The sequence below is a fragment of the Cebus imitator genome, unplaced genomic scaffold, assembly GCF_001604975.1.
Source record: "Cebus imitator isolate Cc_AM_T3 unplaced genomic scaffold, Cebus_imitator-1.0 Scaffold269, whole genome shotgun sequence".
Classification (NCBI taxonomy): Eukaryota; Metazoa; Chordata; class Mammalia; order Primates; family Cebidae; genus Cebus; species Cebus imitator.
The window spans coordinates 3,285,306-3,309,372 of NW_016107584.1; the positions used below are offsets into that span (position 1 = coordinate 3,285,306).

At 35.0% G+C, this 24,067-nt stretch overlaps 1 non-coding gene across 1 annotated transcript; it reads right to left on the reverse strand.

The window, feature by feature from the left end:
• Window positions 1-21,061: 21,061 nt before the first annotated feature.
• Window positions 21,062-21,168, reverse strand: LOC119467250. Its single transcript, XR_005195786.1, has one exon. It is a non-coding gene; the product is annotated as a U6 spliceosomal RNA (small nuclear RNA).
• Between the last annotated feature and the right edge of the window lie 2,899 nt (window positions 21,169-24,067).

The following is a 24,067-nucleotide window of genomic DNA, read 5'->3' on the forward strand; positions in this document are numbered from 1 at the left end:
AATCCCATTCACAATTGCCACAAAAGAAATAAAATACCTAGGCATACAACTAACAAGGAAAGTGAAAGATCTCTAAAATGAGAATTATAAAACACTGCTCAAAGAAATAAGACAAGACACAAATAGAAAAATGACCCATGGTCATGGATAGGAAGAATCAATATCATAAAAATGCCATGTTGCACAAAGCAATTTACAGATTTAATGCCGTTCTTAACAAACTACCAATGGCATACTTCATAGAACTAGAAAAAAATTAGATTAATATAGAGCCAAAAAAGAGAATGAATAACTATACTACAGGGCTACAATAAACAAAACAACATAGTACTGGTATTCTTAACAAACAACCAATGGCATTCTTCACAGTACTAGAAAAAAATTAAATTCATATTGAACCAAAAAGGAGCCTGAATAATTATACTACAGGGCTACAGTAACCAAAACAACATAGTACTAGTTAAAAAACAGGCACATATACCAATGGAACAGAATAAGGACTCCATAAATGAGACCACACACCTATGACCATCTGATCTTCAACAAAGCTGGCAAAAAAAAAGCAATAGGGAAAAGACTCCCTATTCAATAAATGGTGCTGGCTAGCAATGTACAGAAGACTGAAGTTGGACGCCTTCCTCACACCATATACAAAAATTAAATCATAGTGGATTAAAGACTTAAATGTAAAACCTCAAACTGTGAAAACCCTGAAAAACAACCTAGGCAACATCATTCAGGACATAGGCATGGGCAAAGATTTCATGATGAAGACACAAAAAGCAAAGGCAACAAAAGCAAAAATTGACAAATAAGATTGAATTAAATCTAAAGTGCCTCTGCACAGCAAAAGAAACTATCAACAGAATAGACCATCAACCCACAGAACGGGAGAAACCTATTGCGAACTATGCATCAGAAAAAGCTCTAATATCCGGCATCTATAAGGAACTTAAACAAATTTACAAGAAAAAAACAACCCCATTAGAAAGCAGGCAAAGGACTTAAACAGACACTTCAAAAGAAGACACCCATGCAGCCAACAATTATATGAAAAAAAGATCAATATCACTGTTCCTTAGAAAAATGCAAATCAAAACCACAATGAAATACCATCTCATGCCATTCAGAATAGCTATTATTAAGAAGTCAGAAATAACATGCTGGTGAAATTGAGGAGAAAAGGGAACACTTACACACTGTTGGCAGCAGTATAAATTCGTCCAAAGATTGTGGAAAACATTCTGGCAATTCCTCAAAGAGCTAAAAGAAAACTACCATTTTACCCAACAATATCATTAATGAGTATATACCCAGATGAATATAAATCATTCTACCATAGGACAAATGCATGCTCAACATTCATTGCCACACTCTTCACAATAGAAAAGACTTGGAATCAACCTAAATGCCCATCAATGACAGATTGGATAAAGAAAATGTGGTACATATACACCATGGAATACTATGCAGCCATAAAAAAGAACAAGTTTAGATCTTTTGTGAAAGATGAATGAAGCTGGAGGCTGCTTTCCTTATCAAACTAACACAAGGAAAGAAAATCAAATAACACATGTTCTCACTTATAAGTGGGAGGTAAATGATGATAACTTATGAACAAAAGGAAAAAAGAGACACTGGGGTGTACTTGACAGTGAAGACTGGGAGGAGGGAGAAGAGAAAATTAATCTGTACAACAAACCCCCAAGTCACAAGTTTACTTATGTAACAAAATTTCATGTGCACCCCCAAACTTAAACTTTTAAAAAATACTACGTTACTCAAATGAAGACAGAAAAGAAAATAATGAGCCAAAAACATATGAAACTAACAGGAAACTAATACCAAAATGGTAGCTTAAAACTCAGTCATATCAATAATTTCATTAAGTGTAAAAGGATTAAATGCTCTAACTGGCAGAAATCGACAATACGAAATTAAAAGAAAAATCTATATGATATTATAATAGGTGCTTTTTAAACATGATAAACAGATTGGCTGAAAATAAAAGGATTAAAAAAAAAGGTAACACCATGCAAACAGTTTTCATAAGATACTTGGAATAATTATATTAATATCAGAGAAAGACTTCAGTTAATATAACCATAAATGTAGAGGGATATTTAAAATGGGATAAAAGGTCAATTAATCAAGAAATGATAAAGGGGATATCACCACCACAATGATGTCAAGAACATACATTGGAGAAAGGACGGTCTCTCCAAAAAACGTTGCTGGGAAAATTGTATAAGATAAAAGACCATAATCTGTAAACTTTGCAGAAAAATTATCACATTCAGTTAGATATATTGGGGAATTTAACTAAATATGTAAGGAGAAAATAATCTCAATTTTCCACAGACAATTTCAGATGATAATAAAACAGAATAAAACTGATAAGACATTACCAAATGTCTATGATCATATGTTACCAACATCCACCATAAACACAGATGGACAAAATATTAGCAAATGAAATCAGCAATATCTAAAAATCATATTACAACATGACCAAGTAGAGTTTATTCCAAGAATGTCAGATAGTTCAACATCCAAAAATCAATTCTGATCAATTTGTCAAACTGTCACTATTTGCTAATGATATAATTGTATACCTAAAAGAGACCCTAAATGCTCCTCTAAAAAGCACCTAGAACTGATCAATAAATTCAGCAAAGTTTCAAGACACAGACTGAATGTGCACAAATTAGTAGCACTGCTGTATGCAATAGTGACAAATCTGAGAATCAAATCAAGAGCTCAACACCTTTTACAATAACTACAAAATAATAAAATACTTAGGAATATACCTAACCAAGGAGTCAAAAGACTTGTACAAGGAAAACTGCAAAACACCACTCAAATAAATCATAGATAACACAAACAAATGGAAACACGTTCCATACTCATGGATGAGTAGAATCAAGATTATGAAAATGACCATACTGTCAAAAGCAATCTACAAATTCATTGTAATTCCCATCAAAATACCACCACCATTCTTCACAGGATTAGAAAAAAAATCCTAAAATTTATATGGAATCAAAAAAGAATCCTATAGCCAAAGCAAGACTACAAAAAAGAACAAATCTGGAGGCATAACATTACCTGAATTCAAACTATACTATAAGGCCATAGTCAGCAGAACAGCATGGTACTGGTATAAAAATAGGCACATAGACTAATGGAACAGAATAGAGAACCAAATAATAAAGTCAATTACTTACAGCTAACCGATCTTCAACAAAGCAAGGAATAACATCAAGTGGAGAAAAGACACTCTATTCAACAAATGGTGCTTAGATAATTAGCAAGCCACATGTAGAAGAATAAAACTAGATCCTCATCTCTCACTGTATACAAAAATCTACCCAAGATGTATTATGGACTTAAATCTAAGACCTGAAACCATAAAAATTCTAGAAGATAATATCAGAAAAGCCTTTCTAGACATTGGTTCAGGCAAAGACTTCATGACCAAGAACCCAAAGCAAATGCAACAAAAACAAAGATCAATAGATGGGATTTAATTAAAATAAGAAGCTTCTGCACAGCAAAAGAAACAATTATCAGAGTAAACAGACAACCCACAGCATGGGAGAAAATCTTTAGAATCTATACATTTGACAAAAGACTAATATCCTGAATCTACAAGAAACACAAACAAATCAGCAAGCAAAAACAATCTCATCAAAAAGTGGGCTAAGGATATGAAGAGACAGTTCTAAAATAAAATGTATAAATGGCCAAGCAACATCTAGAAAAATGCTCAACATCATTACTTATGAGGGAAATGCAAATAAAAACCATAATGTGATACCAGCTTACTCCTGCAAGAATGACCATAATCAAAAAATCAAAAAAATTTTTTTTGATGTTTGAATCAAAAAAAAAAAAGGGAAAGACTTTTACACTGCTGGTGGGAAGGTAAACTAGTACAACCACTATAGAAAAAAGTGTGGAAATTCCTTAAAGAACTAAAAGTAGAACTACCATTTGATCCAGCAATCCCACTACTGGGTATCTACCCAGAGGAAAAGAAGTCATACAAAAAAAGACACTTGCACAGTCGTGGTATAACAGCACAATTGGCAATTGCAAAAGTATGAAACCAGCCCAAATGCCCATCAATCAATGAGTCAATAACAAAACTGTGTTATTCACATATATGTATATACAAAGCATGGCATTGGTATAAAAATAGGCACATAGACCAATGTGCCTATATAGAACCTGGAATACTACTCAACCATAAAAAGGAACAAAATAATGGCATTCTCAGCTACCCGGATAGAATTGGAGATCATTATTCTAAGTGAAGTAACTCAAGAATGGAAAATCAAACATAGTATGTTCCCACTCATAAATGGGAGCTAAGCTATGAGGATGCAAAGGCATAAGAATGATACAATGGGCTTTGATGAATCAGCGAAAATGGTGGGAGAGGTACAAGGGATGAAAGACTACAAATTGGGTACAGTATATACTGATTGGGTGACGGGTGCACCAAAATCTCAGAAATCACCACTAAAGAATTTATTCATGAAACTAAACACCATCTGTTCCCCCAAAATCTATGGGAAAAAAAATTTAAAAATTAATAGCATAGTATACCAAACTAACAGAAAAAAGGAGAAAAAACTTATGATCATATTGATAGATGCAAGAATATTTGACAAAGTTTGAAGCACACATTCATGAAAACAATGTCAGCAAACTAGAAACAAGGAATTTCCTCAATCTGATAAATTGCCTCTTCACTAAACTCTTAGCCAATGTGATTCTTAATGGTAAAACATTTAACCCCTTTCTCATATGTTCTGGAAGTAGGCAAATACATCTAATCTCACCAGTTCTATTCAAAATTGTACTTCAAATCATAGCCAGTGAAGGGCAAGAAAATTGATTCAAAGGTATATGGATTGGAAAGGGAAAAATAATGCTGTCTTCATTCTCAGCCGATATAATTTTCTATGTAGAAAATCCCAAGGAATCTATAAATAAACCATAAGAAATAAGTAAATTTAGCAACATCACGAGATTAAAAAATGTACTGTATTTTATTTATTACTAGTGAATAATTAGAAAATGAAACAAAGTAATAAATTATAGTACAAAAACAAAATACTTACAAATAAATATAGTGACAGATGTGTAAGACATCTAAACTGAAAACTGCATGAAAATCACAAGCAAATATATTATATTGTAAAAATGGACTGGAGGACTCAATAGTGTTAAGATGTCATTATCCCCAGAATGTTCTGTAAATTCAACCTCAATCAAAATCTTAGCAAGCTTTTTGGTAGAAATTGACAAGGTGATTTTAAGGTTTATATGGAAGTGAAAAAAAAAAAAGCTAAAATAACTGAGACAATTTTGAAAAAGAGCAACATTTTATGACTTACATTGTCCAATTTCCAGAATTACTACAAAGCTATAGTACTTTAAAAAGGATAGCATGGCATATGTGTAAAGAAAAAGACTAGTGAAAAACTACAAAGGCTAGAAATAGACCTTCCCAAGCAGAGTGACTTGATTTATTACAGTGATGCCAAAGCAATTCAGTGGGAAAAGAAACAGTGTTCACAAATGTGGCTGAAACAACTGGTAGCCACATGGAAGAAAATAGACATTGACACCCACGTCACATTTTACACAAAAATAAATTCAATTTGAATCATACACATAAAGATTAAAGTCAGAACAATTAAGTTTCTAGGAAAAGCCAGGAAAACATATTTGTGACCTTGGTGTAGGCAAAGCATTTTGACAGGTCACAGAAAATAGTAAGTATAAAAGGAAAAATAATGATAAACTGAACTTCATAAAAATTAATAACTTCAGCTCATCAACACATATCATTAAGAAAATGAATATAAACCCCACTGGCTGAGAGAATATATTTGCAATACATCTATCTGACAAAGGATTTATATTTAGAATTAAAAGGACTCCTACAAACAACCCAACTTTAAAATGCATAAAATATTTAAATTGTTCTCAAAGGAAAATATACAAATGGCCAATAAGCACATGAAAATGTGGTCAACATTGTGATAATCAGGTGTATTAGTCAGTTCTCACACTCCTAATAAAGACATACTCAAGACTGGTTAATTTATAAAGAAAAGAGGGTTAAAAATTTTTTTTAATTATACTTTAAGTTCTGGGGTACAGGTGCGGAACTTGCAGGTTTGTTACATAGGTATACATGTGCCATGGTGGTTTGCTGCACCCAACAACCCATCATCTACATTAGGTATTTCTTCTAATGCTATCCCTACCCCAGGCGCCAAACCCTGACAGGCCCCGGTGTGTGATGTTCATTTCCCTGTGTCCATGTGTTCTCATTTTTCAGCTCCCAATAATGAGTGAGAACATGTAGTGTTTGTTTTTCTGTTCCTGTGTTAGTTTGCTGAGAATGATGGTTTCCAGCTTCATCCACGTCCCTGCAAAGGACATGAACTCATTCTTTTTTTATGGCTGCATAGTATTCCACAGCAAAGGAGGAGCAAAGTCACATCTTACATGGCCACAGGCAAAAGGAGCTTGTGCAGAGCAACTGCCCTTTGTAAAACCATCAGATTTCATGAAACTTATTCATTACCAAGAGAAGAGCATGGGAAAGGCCCACCCCCATGATTCAATGACCTCCGACCAGGTGCCTCCCATGATATATGGGAATTATGGGAACTACAATTCAAGATGAGATTAGGGTGGAGTCACAGCCAAATTATATAATCAGGAAAATTAAAATTAAGACCACAATGATATGTCTCTGTACTTCCTCTGGAATAAGTACATTAAAAACACTAAGAAGTCTTAATGTTTTTAAGGACATGAAGGAATTGGAACTCTCAAATATTGTTGGTGGAACAGTGGTAGTACAACTATCTTGAAGATTGTTTAGAAGTTTCTTCTAAGTTTAAACACCCACCTAAACTATGTTCTATCCACCTAATCTCTGTTCTATCACTTTTTCTACTAGATACCTAGCTGAGAGAAATGAAAACTTGTATCAATAAAAAGGCTTGTACCAAAATCTTTATAGCAGCTTTATTTACAATAAGTAAGAAAGGTAACAATGTTGTGTCCATCAAAAGGAGAATGAATAAGAAAACTGTGGCATATTCATACAGTTCATCAATAAAACTGAATAACCAGATACAATAACATGGTTGAATCTCAAAGCATGCTAAATGATAGAAGACAGGCAAAAAGGTGTACTTACTGCATAACTTTATTTATGAGGTATTTTAGAATAGGCAAACTGATCTGTTGTGGTAGAAGTAAGAAGTGAGATACTCTCTGGGAGAAGAGAATTTACTTTGAAGTGGCCTGAGAGGATTTGCTTGGGTAATGAAATTATTTTTATATCTGAATAAGGTTGCAAGTTATACAATTTAGTCATTTGTCAAAACTTATGGAACCATTCAGCCAAGGCCTGTCCATTTTACTATATGAAAACTATATCTCAACTTTTTTTCAAAAAAAAGAAAAAACATAATTATAATATTTATGAATTTAAAATATTCCCTTTATGTAATAAATGTTTTATTGGTTAAGATTCATGATTGCAAACAACAGAAAGTCTTGCTATGGTATAATTTAAGGATATTTAGTAGTATATGAAATATTCAGAAAGGTCAGGGAATTAGGATTACATATCCCCCAGTCAGGAACAAAACACAAGGAGAATCACCCAGCCACACCATGAGACAGTCTCTAGGAGAAGTTCTACCTCTGCTGCTACTTGGCACTTAGTATGCCAGGATAAAACCTGCATCAGTGCTACTTCAGAGAACCAGATGTCTTTACCACTATAGTTGCGAGAAGATATCCTTTCCTTATGTGAGGGTGCCATCTCATGTTGCTCACTTTCCTCTTTCAAGGTTTGTATAGTAAAATCCTCTGATTGGAACATGTGGAACCCTCACTGTAAAAGAACCTGGAAATATGTGTTCTCATTTCCAAAGAATAGGCAGTGATATGTTTTGGCTCTGTGTCCCCACTCAAATCTCCTGTTGAATTGTAATTCCCAATATTGGAGGTAGGGTCTTGTGGGATGTGACTGAAACCTGAGGGTGGTTTCTAATGGTTTAGCAAAATCCCTCTAGTGCTGTCTCTTGATAGAGTTCTCAAGAGACCTGGCTGTTTGAAAATGTGTAGCTCCTCCCACTTTGTTCTTTCTTCCTCCTACTCCTGCCACACGGATGTACTTGCCTCCCCTTTGCATTCCTCCATGGTTGTAAGTTTCCTGATGCCTCTCCAGAAGCAGAAGCCTGTATAAACTGCAGAACCATGAACTGACTAAACCTTTATTCTTTATAAATTACTCAATCTCAGGTATGTCTTTATAGCAGTGTGCGAATGAACTAACACAGGCAGGTAAAGTACGATATGATACAATCCTAAATGAGGATGGGAGTGAGTGGTGAATAAGCTCATCTATCTACCATAGTTCAGCCCTTTCAGTATGCTGACTATATATATTCTTTTCCAAGTATGTAGTTTCAAACAACAAATGTAGCACAATGTGTTACATTCTCTGATGACAATGAATACTCACTGCCTTCCAATTTAATCAGGTCAGTACCAGTTCTGGGGTACATGTGCAGAACGTGCAGGTTTGTTACATAGGTATACACATGCCATAGTGGTTTGTTGCACACATCAATCCATCATCCACATTATGTATTTCTCTTAATGCTCGTCCTCCCCTACTCCCCCCATCCCCTGACAGGCCCCGGTGTGTGACATTCCCCTCCCTGTGTCCAAATGTTCTCAACAATCAACATTTTTAAGAAGAAAAGACTCTTAAGGAAAAAGGATAGAAAAAAAGAAAACATTTTTTCTGTGTAGCCATACAATGTGTTTGTATTTCAACCTAAGTGTTATTACAAAAGAGTCAGAGTTTAAAAAATAAGTATATAAAATAAAAATGTTACAGAAAGTGAAGTTTATTACTGAAGAAAGAATATTTTTACAAATTTAGTGTAACCTAAGGGTACAGTGTGAAAAAAGTCTACAGTAGTGTACAGTAATATTGTAGGCCTTCATATTCACTTACCACTCACTCATTGACTCACCCAGAGCAACCTGCAGTCCAGCCAGCTTTGTTCATGGTAAGTGCCCTACTCAGGTATACCATTTTTCATATTTTATACTGTATTTTTTCTATGTTGAGTTATGTTTAGATACACGAATACTCTTGCATTCCAATTGCCTACAGTATTCACTACAGTCACCTGCTGCACGGTTTGAAGTATAGGAACACTAGGCTATGCCACGCAGCCTAGGTGTGTAGTAGTCTACACCATCTAGTTCTGTGTAAGTATACTTCACAATGTTCAAACAAGGATGAAATCATCTATGGACATATTTTTCAGAACATCAACCTATCATTAAGCAAAACATGACTGTATTTGTTTTGTCACACCGATGAACTAGAATCTTAATCGACTATCATATCTATCATTGCTAGAAATGATACCACCTTGTTGCACAGCTCCAGGGGATACTATTAACCTGATGATAGGCACTGATGACAGGCATGCCATGTGAAGATCCCTGATGGTCAAGCTACCATCTTTTCTTCCTGAGCCCCGCCACAAATTATTGCTAGCTGTCTCATCTTGCCTCAGGCAGTTAAGTGCTACCCAGAGATCCCATCATTTTGATTGCAATGTGGGAGCCCGTTCAATGGTCATGCCTCCTCTCTTTATCCGAAGTCCATCCACTTTTCTAAGGGGATGGTGCTCTGCTCACCAATGTACTTCCCAGTCCTGTAGTGAAGAAAATGTTCTCTAAGATCTCTTGGGAGATAGAAAGTGTGGATAAGTAGCTCACATATGATAGATCAACTACACAAATTCAATGTCTTTAAGCATATTTATCTATTAATTTTTTGCATGATCACAGGAATTCTGATGTCTTGATTTCACTTACTGTACTCCCAGTTGAATACAGATTTTAGCCAGCCAACAAAACAAACAACCAGAACCACAAGTTGCTCTATCCAGCACATTGAATGCAGAATTTTGAGCAAAAGTATTTATACCAATAAATTAAGCCCAGTCTAAAATATTTATTGTACCTCCCTTAGAGCCTGTCCTTACATAATCATCTATCATTCTGTTGACACATATTCGCAAAACCTTGCAGTGCTTTGGTGTGAAGGCTTCTCTTCGCAGGTTTGACTTTGTAATCCTTCATTCCTTAGCCCCGGGAATGCTAGAATCTGCCCCCACATTTAGGATAGAGGCAATGAGAGTTAGTAGATATTGGATGAGAGTTAATTACAAGAATCAATTCCGTAAGAGGAGTTGAGAGCAAAGGAGCTTCAGCAGAATCAGGAAGCTTAAGATATAAAAAGTTATCCAAATCATTGCAAGTGTTCTTGTTCCAATTTTCAGAGTGTCATTATTTCCCAATCAATACCCTAATTCTCATATAAGAGGCCTGGCTAAGAATGTAACCTACATTGTGTTTCAATAATCTGAAAGATTACATTTTGGGTCTGATTATAGTCTCCATCAAATCAGCAGCAATAAGAGGTAATGTACTCTTTTAATAAGAGTAATGTACTCTTAGGACAGTTATCAAAACTCCTTAGTTCCGTGACTACATTTTAAGAATTTAAAACCACACGTTTATGCTTTAAGTTTTTAACATCCTCCTACAGAGTTACGAATTACCCGTCTATTCTGTACACTTCATGATGATGTTTGTTACTCAGCAAACCTGTGCCGTAGCCTTGCCTTCCACAGACACTGCATTGCAGGAAGCTGCAAATGATCATTCCAAGCAACTATTTGTCACTCTGTGCAATGGGCGGCCAGTGTTACATTCTCTAATGACAAGGGATACTCACTGTCTTCAAATTTAATTAAATCAGATTTAATTAAATCAAATTTAATTAAATCTGAGATCTCCATTTTCTTATGTTTTACTGACAACCACGTATTTTAATAATTACCTTATTGCCAGGATATCTAGTTAGAAACAATACAATTCATCCTTGGTAGTTTAATAGGATTTTTTTTTTTTACAGGTTATCTTATTACAGATAAGTGAACTTCAGAATTGTATTTTGTGGGGGATGGTGCTGGAGAAGATAGGGAACAAAGCACAGACGGCTTGTAACCAGAAAAACACACCAAAGAAACACATCTTTCAAACACAATTAGTATCCTTGGTGTCACTATCCTCCCCATACATCCATATTTTCATGCGCGAGAAGCTAGAGCCTCCACCTTCACTGTCTCAAAGAATCGAGCACATCTGCCATGAGTCTCTCCGAGTAATGACATCACATCACTTTACTCTCTTCCACTAAATCTCATCGAACCCACATGCAGAACTGCATTAGTTCATTCTCCCACTGCTAAAAGATACTACCTGAGACTGGGTAATTTATAAACAAAAGAAGTTTAATTGACTCACAGTTCTGCATGGCTGGGAATTCTCAGGAAACTTACCCATGGCAGAAGGCAAAGGGGAAGAAAGGTACATTGTACGTGGTGGCAGCAGAGAGAGAGAGAGAAAGAGAGGGTGGCGGGAAGAGCAAGAGGTGTAGCAAACAACCAGATCTCATGAGAACCCATTCACTATCACACAAACAGCAAGGGGCATTCTGCCCCCATGACCCAATCACCTCCCAGTAGGTGCCTCCTTCAACATGTGAGGATTACAATTCAAGATGGTATTTGGGGGGACACAGAGCCAAACCATATCAAGAACCAAGTTGCAAAGGATGCATTTCTTAGCTTTCTAGTTTCTAGATTTCAGAAAGACATGTTAGAAACAGGTTAGAATATATCCTAACTCACGGATTTGTCTACATAGAAAAGTTCTACATGCTACCTGTAAAAATGTTCATGGTGATTATCTATGGCTGGAATTATGGATAACTTATATTCTCCTTTTGCCTATCTATATTTCTAAATTTTCAATAATAGATATGCATTCTTTATGAAATAACAAATACTTGATTTTTAAAGGCTCAATAAAAAGACAAGAAGTAAAATGGTGTGTTTTATTTTTCAAACACTGTGGCTGTTAGATTGGCATTTATATGTAACAACACACTAAACCCTCTCTTCCAGATCCAAAGGACCCATATGTCACAATTGCAGTCTGTTTTCCCACTAAAGGTTTATAGATTGTTAGATCGATTCAACAAATAACAATACATTACTAATACATGATTATGACTGTGCTAGTTTCCGGAGACACAAAAATGAATGAGGTATGGTTGCTTTCCTCTAGGAATATGCTGTCTAGAAACAAGGATAGATAGATAAACCAAGAAGTGTAATAAAGAGTTATCAGTGCCCAGAGGCACTGATGGCCTGTGTACATTGAGTTCACATGATATGTACATGGGGTTCATAATATATGCATACAACAGTACACATTAGAAATGGCCTGTACACACAATAGAAATGTCCTGTATACACTGATGGCCTGTATATATTGAGTTCACATTATATGTACATGGGGTTCATAGTATATGCATACATCTGTTCACAGTAGAAATGGCACAATTTCTACTGAAAGGAAGAAATGGAGAATTATGGTAAACACCAAAGAGGCTGTCAGTTACTTTGAACTTAACCTTGAAAAGTAAATACATATTTAATATATGGACAAGAGAAGGTGAGAAAACAGCATGAATAATACATCCTACCTTAGCAGAACCCACTTCAGCACTACATTTTACTTCAGGATTCTTCTCAATGGTCTCTTGCAGGGAGTCTCTTAATTATAATTAAGATTTATAATTATCACAATTTATTCTCAGAGAATATCACTGAGCCATTGAGGCAGAATTTGGGATATGAAATATCCTCATAACCATACTACAAATAATTAGAGAGATAGCATAGAGTAAATCTAAGAGTTCCAAATCTGTAGCCAAGCACAGTTGGTTTAGATTCTGGTCCCACCATATATATCTAATCCTCAGAAAATAATGTAGCTATTCTAAACCTCAGTTTCTCACCAATAATAATAGTTCTAAACCAATATTTCCCATAAAATGTATATTTAAACAGAATCACCCCTTAAGGTTGAGATTATTTAATAAGATAAAGTCTATAAGAATCCACCTGGTCAATTTCTGATTTATAAGTACTCAATAAATATTAGCTAATATTATTAGCCTTTATTTGACTTAGCTTTTATTGTGTGATTCTGGGCATATGTTATCTCTTTCTCCATGGAAATTTAATCAACACCAGACAACACTTATGATTAATTAATAAAAACAGATTACTTGAAAAACAAAATCTTCCAGATCACCATGCATTTTTAAAATAATAGTATTGCTTGAACTGTTAGATTTATTGTAACATCACTTTCAATGACACACAAGAAGTAGATTACTAAGGGACAATAAAAACCTCATGTTCACTGGCACGCAAACAGGTTGTTGTATAGGCAGGCAGCAGTTATGTTAAAAACTCCATCAACTCAGTGGGAGAAAAAAATTCAGCAGCTAATTAGCTCAAAGTGTTGACCTATCTTTTCCATTTTTTACCTGGATGTGTCTTGCGTGATCTGCCGCTCATAGTTAATAAAATCAATGCCATGGCCATGAAAGAAACCACTAACTGTACCAGTGTACCAACTAAGATGTATCTCAAGGCATAAAAAAGGGAGGTAGAATGAATAATGTGGAGGAAAATGAATCTTAGTGAAGAAGCAATGGAACTTAATGGTAAGTGGCGAAGACACTGGGGACAGCAGAATGCCTAGTTTGCAATGCCGGCTCATCCATTTACTGCCTGTATGAACTTAGACAAGCTTAGTTTCTCTTTGTCTTATTTTTCTCAACCATAAAATTGGAATAATGGTAGCTCAAAGGACTAAAGAAATTACTGCATGCAAAGTGCTTGGAATAGTGTCTGGCTTATACAAAGTGGCTTTCAATAAACATTAATTATTTTTATGCTTAAGATCACCAATCATCAGGGAAATTCGAATCAGGACCACAATACAATATCATTTGACACTCTAATAACAAGGAAAAGACAAACAAAATATAGCAACTATTGAAAAGGATACGGAGAAAAGAGAATCCTTGTATATTTTTGTTGGCAATGTAAATGGGAATATGGAAATACATATGGAAAACGGCATAAAGATTCCTCAAAAACTAAAAATAGAATCAACTTATGATCCAGCAATTCCATTTCCGGGTATATATGCAAAGGAAATGAAATCAGCATCTTGAAGATATATCTGCATCCTCATGTTCACTGCAGCATTATTCAGAATAGCCAAGATAAAGAATCCACCTGAATGGGGGCTGGGCAAAATGGGCACATGTTGTTCAAAGGGTATGAAGCTAAATCCCACATATATTTGACATCACCTCAATTCCCCATGATGGTGCACGGGTTCCGCCACGCCTTTGTAAAATCTAAGCCAGATTTCTCCGAGCCAATTCATTTATCTGCCCTTTCCTATGATCTCCTCAAAACCTACCGGTTCAAGGTTTTATCTCAATTCCTGGACTTTTTGAGCAGTTGGAACTCTATTGATGAAATTAATCTACAGAAGTTGATAATGTTCTAATGTAAGAATAGTGCAATAATGTATCTCTCTAGATGATGTGTTTTCTATTATAATGAGGGATCCAGTACCTGTAACCAAAATAATGACTCGTAATGGTTGTTTTAGACTGTTAGGGAAATGATTTTGGAGGAAATGTTTATTTAGACCTGCTCAAATCATTTATACTCCTATGAAACCTTTGTTCTGATGGGTGAAATTACGAGGAGGAAAAGAGGAAAGAATTCAGCCCTCCAATAGCAGGCATAGCCTAACAGTTAATGACTTTTAAGTCCTTTTTTTATTTCTTTTTTTGAGACTGAGTTTTGCTCTTGTAGCCCAGGTTGGAGAGCAATGGCGCAATCTCAGTTTACTGCAACCTCCACCTCCCAGGTTCAAGCGATTACAGGCACCCACCACCATGCCCAGCTTATTACTGTATTTTTAGTAGAGACAGGGTTTCACCATCTTGGCCAGGCTAGTCTTGAACTCCTGACCTCATGCAATCTGCCCAGCTCCACCTCCCAAAGTGCTCCGATTACAGGCCCAACCTCTTAAGTCCTTTTAAAGTTCCACACTAATATATATATATATATATATATATATATATATATATATTAGCTCATTTAATTCTCACAACTCTATAGAATAGGTAATGTTAATAGTCTTATTTATGAATAAGGAAATAAGAGAGACACACTAAGTGAGGTCACACTGCTAGTCACACTGCAAAGCAAAATTCGAAACCAGGTACTCCAGGCTGGAAGCCTAGTCACTTTACTAGTCTGTAATACCACCCACCATTAAGCAGTTCATTCAGTCACTACGAAAGCCATGAACCAATTCAGTATTGGTTCTAATTAATGCAAAAAATATTTGCCCAAGGTCCCTCAACAAGGAAATCCAATTGGGATTCAATTTTAATCCTGCCTGTTCCCAAAGGCTGTGTCATTTCCACTATACAAAGCAGCTTCTATGTAGATCTCAAGTTCCCTTTGCAGCTTCAATTTCTCTTACAACGATTTCCTTGCAATGTAGTTGATATATACTAGGCACCTCAGGCAAAGTGGCACAGGTATTTGGCATTTACTTTTCTCATGACATCCAGCTGTGGGTGGGATCTAACTGTTCAGGAATATATCCCATTGTGCTTTCAACAAAACTAGTAATTGTGGCATCTTCTAGCATTTAGACTGCCTAATGGCTAACTTAAAAAGCTAAAGGTGACTTTACTCAGATAAAGTCATTCTGTCTGCACTCCTCTATAGTAATTTAATGTCTTGTAATTCCTTATGCCATTAAAGAGCAATTAAAAGCAAGCATGGTAGGTTTCAATCCTCTAAACATCACAGTGCAAAGTCACAGATCCTGAGCCCCATTGCATTTGTTTTTAGAGGCAATGCAATCAGGGCACAAATCTTTCTTATTTCTTTCCCCATTACTCATTATCCTTCATATCCCTCTTACCATTTAAGGGACATATGTCCCCTTGACAATCCTTCAGAAGAAAAAATTTGGCATGGAACAGACATGGGGTGTGGGAAAATAATGACAACAGCATAATCCAGAGAGAGCCTGATTTCCACCTGATTTCCAGAACGACATCTCCTCCTAAATTCTTTTTATTTGGCTTCTAACTACAATTGACTGAATTAGCCTTTCATAACACTGAGGGAAAGGGCTGAAACACAAAAAAAGCCCTGGGAGAAGAAAATTCATTGGAGGAAGCATAAACAATAGCGTACTAGATTTTTTTTTTTTTTTCTGAGAGCAGGTTTTATCAGAGAGGAAAAAGAAGAGGGGAGCTCGCCTGTTTGAATGCCTCCCTACCTCCCCCCAGCATTGGGATAAGCTCTTGACAGACATTAACCTTCATGAGACTCCCATGAGCTAGGTATTTACCATCTGGATTTTACAGTTGATGAAATCAAAGAGGCTCGATTACTTGCCTCAGGGCGTACAGTTAGAGAGGAACAAAAGCAGGAGTCAGGCCTGACTCTAAAAGCTGGTCTCTCTTTGGAGGTCATCAATCTGACAGTTAACAAGTTTATTAACAAATACATTTTGAGCATGATACTAATACTATAGATAGAATTAGGAATATGACATGAATGCTGCCCTCTGTTGGAGGAGGGTAGAACTTATTCCCTTGTTTTCTGTTTGTATTTGGAGGGACCCCTGTTAGAGTAACAAAATTGGCATCCTCTGTCATCCTTCCTGGTCATTCCCCCAGGGCAGAAGATAGTACCCAGTGATTGGTAAGTCAGGAAACAAAGTACTGAACCCAGTGTAGCCCTAATTCTTCTGCTTAGGGGACTGTCTGCTGGCAGAGAGGCTATATCCTTTCTCATCTACTCTAATTTTAGGCTTAAAAGCCTTTCCCCTGTGAGTGGGTTGGGTTTTCCAGTTCCATCGCTGAAGAATGAGTTTTTTCCCTTAGGGTATATTTCCATTATCCATGCAATCGGACCTTCTCTCTATGCTCCCAAGTTTCTCAATATCAACTTTAGCTCTGATAAAGATGTTGAGTTGTAATTCTAACCCATGTCTGCCTGACCTATGCTTCTTTTATACCCTAACTAATTGCAAACTCAGTTGGATCACCAAAACCCTCAATGGGTTCACAATCTTATAAAAAGAGCCTTATATAGCCCAATGTAAAGCAATATTACATCTGTTATCACCAACTGCTAATTTTCTATTTTAAAATTATTATTATTATTTTTTGAAGACAAAGTCTCTATCACCCAGGCTGACTTCAGTGGTGTGATCATGGTTTACTGTAACCCAGAAGTCCTGGGCTCAAGTGACCCTCCAACTTCAGCCATCTAAGGAGCCAGCACTACAGACCTGTGGCAAGTACTAATCTCGATAGACAGAAGAGCACCCAGGTCATTGGGAAGGCACCATGCTTGGTGTAATGCTCTGCTGTTTCTGTCTTGAGATTCTTAATAGTTTTTAAACACAGGGTCTTGCATTTTCATTTAGCACTGGGAAACAGCATGAAATAGCTTCTCTCAATTTAGCTGCTGAAGAATTTTGGAAGATCTTAAACAGATTCTTCATAGCGAAGTCTGTTATGCATGGTTCTTCCAAAGAAATGACTGAAAATTGTGGAAGAAGAAGTGTGTGTGTGTGTGTGTGTGTGTGTGTGTGTGTGTGTTTGTGTTGTGTGGTGTGTGTATGTGTAGGAGGTTTGGGAGAGGGTATGTATGTATGTTGCATGGGGGTAGGGATGTGTGCATAGGAGGGTGTGTGTGGGGGTGTGTGTGTATGGGGTGTGGAGTGTGTGTGTATGTGTGTATGTGTGGTGTGGTGTGTGTGGGGAGGAGTGTGTGTGTCTTGGGGTGTGGGGGGTGGTGTGTGTGTGGTGTGGTGTGTGTGGGGAGGAGTGTGTGTGTCTTGGGGTGTGGAGGGTGGTGTGTGTGTAGTATGGTGTGTGTGGGGAGGAGTGGTTGTGTCTTGGGGTGTGGGGGGTGGTGTGTGTGTGGTGTGGTGTGTGTGGGGAGGAGTGTGTGTGTCTTGGGGTGTGGGGGATGGTGTGTGTTTGTGTGGTTGGTGTGTGTGTGTGTGTGTGTGTGTGTGTNACAGAGTCTCGCCCTGTTGCCCAGGCTGGAGTGCAGCGGCACCATCTTGGCTCACTGCAATCTCCACCTCCCGGGTTCAAGCCATTCTCCTGACTTAGCCTCCCAGGTAGATGTGTGTGTTTTGAGGAATCCTGAGGCCTAATCATGCCAATTCCTTTTATAAAGCATTTGATGTAATCTGATTGCTATAGCTTTCTGAAAAGTAGTACTTCGGTGGTATGGTTAATGAAAAAGGGTTTGAAACCTTTTGTCACTTACTGTATGACAGACTTTCAACATTTCTGAGCAATAATTTTATTACCCAAAATAGAGCTAGTGATGTACTTCACAGGCTTATTGTAAGTATCAAATAAGATAAATAACATCACTAAGTTGTTTTCTTATTACTGAGTTGTGAAAGTTCTTTGTGTTTTCTGGATACAAATCCTTGTCAGATATATGTGTTGCAAATATTTTCTTCTAGTCTTTGATCTTTCGTTTTCACCCGAAGAGCAAAATTTTTAATTCTGATGAAGTCTAATTTATTGGCTTTTTTTCTCTAAAAGTGCGTGAGTTTTATGTCCTAATAGGAGATCACCAAGACTTTCATTTGTGCTTTGCTATAAAAATGTTACAGTTTTATTATTTACATTTAGGTTAATATCCATTTCCAGTTCATTTTTATGTTTTAAGGTAAGGGTCAAGGGTCAAAATTTAGTGGGTTTTTGTTTTGATTTTTGCTTATGGGTATTCAATTTTTTCATACTTTTACCTGAAAAGATAATCCTTTCCCTCATTGAATTACCCTAGAAACTTTGTCAAATATCAGCTAGTCATGAAAGTGTAGGTTCATTTCTGAACTCCATGATGTTTCATTGATCTCTATCTTTACACCAACACACTGTGTTTCTCATTCTTGTGTATAATAAGTCTTGAAATCAGGTAAAGTCATCCCACTTTGTTCTTTTTCAAAATTGTTTTAACTATTCTAGAGTTTATTTCCATTTCTATATAAATTTTAGAGCGAAATATTTGGGATTTTAATGGTAATTTTGTTGACTGTATAGGTCAATTTGAGCAGAATTCATACCTTAACTCTAGGAGTCTTTTAATGTCTTTTAGCTCTGTATCTGCATTTATTTAGATCATTAGTTTTTCTCAGCAATGTTCTGTTGTTTTCAGTTTATATGCTGTGCACATTTTTTTCCAAAATTTATTGTATCTCTTTTGATATTATTATAAGTAGTATTATTTTATTACAATTTCCAAGTGTTTGGTTTTGTATATGGAAAAATAATTAATTTTGCATATTGACTTCATATCCTGAAATTTTGCTAAATTCATTTATTACTTTTTGTGCCTGTGCTATTAATTCCTTAGAATTTTCCACCTTGATAATCATGCCATTTGTAATTAAAGATAGTTTTATTTCTTCCTTTTAAATCCATGTGACTTTTATTTCTTTTTCTTGATTTATTGCACCTTTGAGGACCTGTAGACACAAAAATTAGTAGAAGTGATAAAAATGGGAATCTTTGCCTTGTTCTGAATCTTAGAGGGACAGTATTCAGTCTTCCATAATTATGTCTCATAGTAATTACAAGTTTAATAAAGATTTTCTTTATCTGTTTAAGGAAAAGTCATTCTGTTCGTTCTACTACTAGTGTGCTGACAATTTTTATCTGACTAGATGTTGCATTTTGTAAAATACTTTTTGTGCAGTTGTTGAGATGACTATGTAGTTTTCATTTTGTAGTCTCTTAATATAGAGAATCTCAAATTATATATTGAATATATAATTACACATTGAATATGTAATTTAATATAAATTCAGTATGCATGTAATTCAATATGAACGTTGGTTTATTTTTTGAGGAATTTGTCCTTTTTTTGGTTTGTGAAACTTATTTACAGAATTTCTGTACAATTTAAAAACTCTTGATAGGTTCTGTGGTGATGTCCCTCTTTTATCATTGATAATGGTAATTTGTATTTCATATTATCTTTCAAGTCTGATCAGTCTTGCTGGGGACTCTTCAATTTTATTGATCTCAAAGAATCAGGTTTCAGTTTCATTGACTTTTCTCTTTTATAGTCTATTTTATCATTTCGTTGATTTCTTCTTCTATCCTTATTATTTCTTTTTATTTTTCTTACTTTGGGCTTAACTTACTGTCTTTTGCTGTTGTTCCTTCTTAAAGTGGTAGTTTAGATATTAATGGTGAACTTGCCACATATATATATATGGCAAGTTATTATATATATATATATAATATTATAAATATCTTTCTATACACTATTTATGTACCACACATTTGATATGTCATGTTTTTATCTTATTCAGCCTAAAATATTTTCTAATTTCCTTTGTATTTCTTCTTTGAACCATAAGTTACTTGAAAATGTATTGTTTAGTTTCCAAATATTTAGAGATTTTTCATTTATTTTAATGTTATTGATTTCTAATTTAAATTCATCATGGTCAGAGAACATGCTTTTAAGTTTATTGAGACTTGTTTTATGCCCCAAAATATTGTTAATCTTGGTAAACATTTCATGTCATGTAAAAACAATGTATAATTTACTCTTTTGGGTGAAATGTTCTATAAATGTTAATTAGTTCAGGTTTGTTCATACTGTTTTTCAAATATTCTATATTCTTACTAATTTGCTGTCTAGTAGTTTTATCAATTATGAAGTGGGGTTTTTTTTCCAACTGATTATGTTCTATTTTTATTGATCGATAGTATTTGAACAAATTTAGTAAGTATATGTTATATTATATGCATAGAGTGTGTAATGATCAAGTCAGGGTATTTAAGACATCTACCAATACAAGCATTTGTCATTTGTTTGTTTTGAGAATATTTAAAGTCCTCACTTCTATTTTGAAATGTACAATACATTATTGTTAACTTTAGTTATCCTACTCCAAAAATATGAAATGCTTCACTAATTTGCATGTCACCCTTGTACAAAGGCCATGCCAATCTTGTCTGTATTGTTCCACTTTTAGTTTATATGCTGCTGAAGGAAGCACATTTTCTTAGTTGCAACCTCCTGAGAGACCCTGAGTAAGAACCACCTAGCTAAGGCATTTTTGAATTTATGCCCCTCAGAAACTGTGTGAGATAATAAATGTCAGTTGTGGGCACTGATAAGATTTGGGTTAATGTGTGATCCCACAACAGAAAACTAATACAGCTCTTATTTTAGAATTGAATGTCTTTTAATTGAATTGTATCTGCTTTATTGGTTTATTAGTTTATTAGTTATATTGTTTGTTATGTTTTGTTTTAGCAGTTGTTCTATGCTTTATTGTATGCATGTTTGACATATTATTGTCTACCTTCGAATAATATTATATCACTTCAAGCACAGGATAAGAATATTCAAGTATTATATTTCTGTTTTTATCACCTGAATTTTGTACTTTTGTTGTCATATATTTTTTATGTGTATAATAAACTCGAAAATAAATTATTATTTTTATTCATTTATTTACTTTTTGAGATGGAGTTTTACTCTGTCACCCAGGCTGGAGGGCAGTGGTGTAATTTTGGCTCTGCCTCCCAGGTTCAAGCAATTCTTGTACCTCAGCCTCCTGAGTAGCTGGGATTACAGGTGCACTCCCAAGCCCAGATAATTTTTGTATTTTTAGTAGAGATGGTGTTTCAGCATGTTGGTAGGCTGTTCTGGAACTCCTGGCTTCAAGTGATCTACTGGCCATAGTCTCTCAAAGTACTGGGATTACAGGCTACAGGCGTGAGCCACCACGCCAAACAAATTATTATTTTTAAATAATTTTATTTTTATCCCATTTCTTAAATAGAATAAAAATATTTCATGTTTACCTATCAGCATATTAATGATTTCTGGTTTTATTCATTCCTTAGCAAAGATCTAAATTTCTTTTTTTCATTATCCTTTTGGTAGAACATCCTTTAACACTTCTTATAATGCTGGTCTAAGAGTGATCAGTGTTTGTTTTCTTAAGAAGTCTTTATTTTGCTTTTTATTTTTAAAAAGACATTGTGATGTTTATACAATTCTAGGTTGATTTTTTCTATTTTCTTTTTATTTCTTTTCTGCGTCACCCCACTATGTTCTGGATTGTATTATTTCTGATGATATGCCAATGCATTGTTTTGGTCTTCAATTCACAGTGTATCTTTTCCTGGCTATTTTCAAATATTTCCTCTTTATTACTAGTTTTCAGCAGTTTTATTATCATGTGTCTTTATGTAGTTACTTTCCTATTTCTTGTGCTTTGGGCTGATTGAGCTTCTTGAATATGTGGGTTTATCGTTTTCAAATTTGGAAAAATTTTAAGCATTATTTTTTCAAATAATTTTTTTGTTTCTTTATCCCTTTCCCCTCTGCTATTTAACTTTACATGTATATGTGGTTAGTTAATATTCTTTTGTATCTCTGTCACGCTTTGTTGATTTTTTCAATTATTTTCTTTGGATCTTAAAAAAAGTAGTTTTTTTTTCTATATCTTAAAATTGATCAATCTTTTTTTCTGCATGTCTAATATGCTGGTAATTCCATAAAGTGTATTTCTTATTTTACACATTGTATTTTTCATTTCTTGATAAAATAAGTTTGATTTGGATGTTTTTTAAATCTTTATTCTTTCTTCATTATGCTCATGCAATTATCTACCTTTTGTAAATAAGCTAAGAATAAAGTTTTAATATTCTTATTTACCAATTACATCATGTTTGTAATTTATGAGCTACTTATTTTGCTTAATTTTTCTCCTTATTAAAGATTCTACTTTAATACAGTTTGTATATATGGTAATTTTTGGATAGATTATAGACACAGATTTTCATGTTGAATTTCTCTTTTTTCTGGTATTTACTTAATTTTTGGTTTTGCTCTAGGACACAGTTAAGTTACTTGAACAGTCTGATCCTTTGACTCTTTCTTTTCAGCTTTCTTAGGTGAGTTCAAAGTAGCTATTTATGACCAATTTAGCCCCACTACCAATGCAATCCTCTTCTCAAATCTATATTCAATGTCCTATGTGCTTAAAAATTTTTCCAGTCAGGCTGGTGTGAGCACAAACTATTTCTGACCATAGTTCGGGAGACTGATTGCTCATCTGCCTTTTTCTACTGTTTTTTTTGTTTGTTTGTTTGTTTTTTTCTCTCTCAGTTTAGTAGTTTCTCACACATATCCAGTAGTCAGTAGGCAGCCTAAGATTTGAGTAGAACCCTCTACAGCTCTCTAGAACTTTCTCTACTCTCTGTTTTTGTTTCTTCTCTCCAGAACACTTCTCTAAAAATTTTAGTCACGTCAAGGAAGCCATTAGACCTATTGAGGTCTCCTTTTTTCACTTTGTGTCCTGGAAATGTTCTTCAGGAAATAATCTGTTCCCTTTGCTCAGAGAATACGCTTACGTGCTACATATAACATATGTGTTATCAATGTTTTCTGAAAAGTTTTGAAGTTGGATGCCTAAGACCAGTTCCTAGGACTACGATGGACAGAAATTCCTATGTTATTTTGACTTTAGTTAAAAACAACGTAATGTTCTCTTATGTTCTTAACTAGTAACCTACAATGATAAAAACTCTACACAGATAAAATAGTCTCTTGATTAAATAACTGAGTTTTTAAAATTCAAAAACATTAACGCCAAACTATATTATGTATTAGCACAAATAATTCAGATGAAGAGAAACATTAAATAAGTCAACTTTGTTGCTCAGGATATAGGGAAACATATTTTTATCCTTTCAACAGAAACTTTGGGATCCAGCATACACTCTTTTTGGTATCTCTCCCTGGGAGTAGCATTATCTGACAAGATGCCATATTGCCAGAGTAAAAGCAACAGAATCTGCCATGTTTATTGTAAATCAAGCAACACATCTAGATGATTGATTGACGTTTTCCACTGATTACCCTGATGTTTTGGTGATTTG